The sequence below is a fragment of the Theobroma cacao genome, chromosome 6 (assembly GCF_000208745.1).
Source record: "Theobroma cacao cultivar B97-61/B2 chromosome 6, Criollo_cocoa_genome_V2, whole genome shotgun sequence".
NCBI classification, from domain to species: Eukaryota; Viridiplantae; Streptophyta; class Magnoliopsida; order Malvales; family Malvaceae; genus Theobroma; species Theobroma cacao.
Window position 1 is genome coordinate 16331796 of NC_030855.1, and position 2785 is coordinate 16334580.

The following is a 2785-nucleotide window of genomic DNA, read 5'->3' on the forward strand; positions in this document are numbered from 1 at the left end:
AGTATGAATGAATTTATTTTGCTTTCAAGTTACAAAAAGTATTTACGTATAACTCTAAAATTACTGTTTATAAGAAAATAAAATATTTTATTGAATATTTTGTTTTATCTTCTTATTATATTCAAATAATTATAATTTCATTTTAAATAAAGGTTTTAGATGCCTAAACTTATTTTTAATTGTGAATTATGCGATTGGTACTTGTTTACTACATTTTTAACTGGTTCCAAAATTTTCAGTGAAAAATGACCAAAATGCCCCTATGAGACAAAAATTTTTAATTTATCTGTTTTAAGTTAGAAATAGCTCAAAATTCTTTAAAACATAATATTTGGCAACGGTTACTCACCGGGAAAAGAGAAACTGATATTAAGCCTTGCGGGGTTCTGGTTGACATTTTGGAAGATGAGTGCCCATCGAGGCATCGCGACGGTTGTCACGAGCTAGAGGGGAGTTTCGGGTCGTGACAATTAGATTGGTATAAGAGCTTTTGGTTTTAAAGATTTGAGCTTTTGAGTTTAAAGTTAGTTTAAAGTTGTTTTAAAGTTGTTTTAAAATTTACAATGTCAGTGTGGCCCTAAGTCCAGTTAAGTTAAGATAAGTTAAGTTAAGTTAGGTTAGATTGAATATAACACATACATATACATATAGAAACCTACCTGCTCTTACTATGTATAATTGATTAAGTAATTACTACTTGGTTGCATATAGGTTTTGAGGTACCCGAGTGACACATACACCATGTCTAGAAGAGGCGGTAGTCTCGATACCCCTCATTGTCTAGCGAGTGATCTCTAGATTCTACGGCTATAAGCAAATGGTGCCCTGATCTAGGTAATTCAGAAGGTGGTCCATCCCGAATTCCTATTAATAGAATTCCTCCAAACTTAGCAGAATGGTCTTGTAATAAGGAAAGCTTTGAGAATAGCGAGAATTTTAAAAGTGAGAGTAGCTCCGATACTCTGAAAACTGAAACAGCACGTTTGGTAGGGGGTGTAGACACTAAAATTATAAACAAAAAAATGAATCAAAAAATATATAATAAAAATTAAAAAAATAAAATAAAATAAAGAAGAAATGAAAAAAGAGGGGAGAGAGGTACAACTGGCAGGGTGCGGACGCACCCTGCCAGGCACCTCCCTCACCCTGCCAGACTCAAAAAATTCACATCTGGCAGGGTAGTGGAACGTGCCCCCCAGTGCCCAGGAACCGGGTGCTGGAAGCACTACACTCGGCTTTTGGCCGAGTGTATAAAGCACTGTAGCATTCGGAAAGGGAGGGGGCATTCAAACCGGAGAAAAATCCTAGTTTCTAGCAGCCAGGAGAACCCAAAAAAAAAAAAATCCTTAGTCTAAGCAGCCACAACAATCCACAAGAAAGTTAAAAAAATCAAACAATACCCATAAAAATACCCGAAAAATGTGTGTGTAGTGAGAGTTGGGGCTCTTGCCGTCGGTTGAGAGGGAGGTTTTTGAGGGTTCTTTTGGGTTTCCGTTTGGGATAGATCTGAAGCTGATTTGGGCAGAAGCCGCTGGCAGGTGAGAGAGAAAGAGAAGTCGCCGGAAGGTGAGAGAAAAATAGAAGCTTGATTCGGGCGACGTGAGGAAGAGAGAGAAAAGAGAGTCACCGGTGAAGGGGAAGAACTCCCCAAGCTAGGTAGCCGGCGAGAGAAAGGAGAGAAGAAAAGTTACTTTTTAGATAGAGAAGGGAGAGATTCGACGTCGGGTTGGCTAGCATCGGCAAAGGGAGAGTACGATTTGGGTAAAGAGAGAGAGGAGGTCTGGCCGGCGGTACAAATAGGGAGAAGAAAGCTGTTACTTTGTTGGGAAAATAAAAAAATAAAAAAAAGAAAGAGAAAGGGAGAAGCCGCCAGCCACTAGAGAGGAAATAGAAGCAGGAAGTGAAAGGGCAAAAGGGCAGAAGAAGCTCAAAGGGCAATGGGCAAAACGGTGCCGTTTTGCTAATCGGTTTTTGGGTGCCACAAAGAAGCTGAAACGGTGTCATTTCAAAGGAAGAAGAATACTCTTTTGGGCCTTCAACAGTGAATTCTGGAAGAGGGTCCAGTCGATTGTCCTATTGAACTTGGGTCAGCATCTGAGCCCAAGTCAGGTAAAAAATTTTCCCTTATTCCTTTATGGGCTTTTTGTGTTTTGTGATGATTAGACCGAATATGGGTTAGCTAGATCATTTAGTATAATGTTTGAAAGTTTTTTTAAAATAAATATGTAAATAAATAAATATTTAAAAATATCAGAACTAATGCAAACAACAAATATAAAGGTGAATATTAGTGGTAAAAGAAATAAATTTAAATACTTTGTAGGTCATAAAAATTATAATAATAAATAATGAATGAAAGAATAATAATAATAATAAATAGTAATATAGCTTTATATGAAATAGAGAAAAGAATACGAGTAAGGAGAGAACGAAAATAGGATAAGATAAAGAATCATTAATAAAATAATAGTTTAATTTAATACCGATGATGGGATAATCGGTCGGGATACGAGAAGTCACAATCTCAAGCCGATATTCCCTAGGTTCGAAATCCGAATCAAGGCTCCACCAATACGATGGGAGGGCCTCGATTTCAAGATTCCGAAATTCTTAATAAATAAAGAGTTTGATTATACTAAAAAATTACTTGATAAAAATAACAAATAAATAATAAATAAAGATAAAAAGATAATAAATAAAAATAATTCAAATATAAAATAAATTAAAATTGTGAAAATGCAATATACATGACATTAAATAAAAAAAAAAAAAAAATATTAAATAA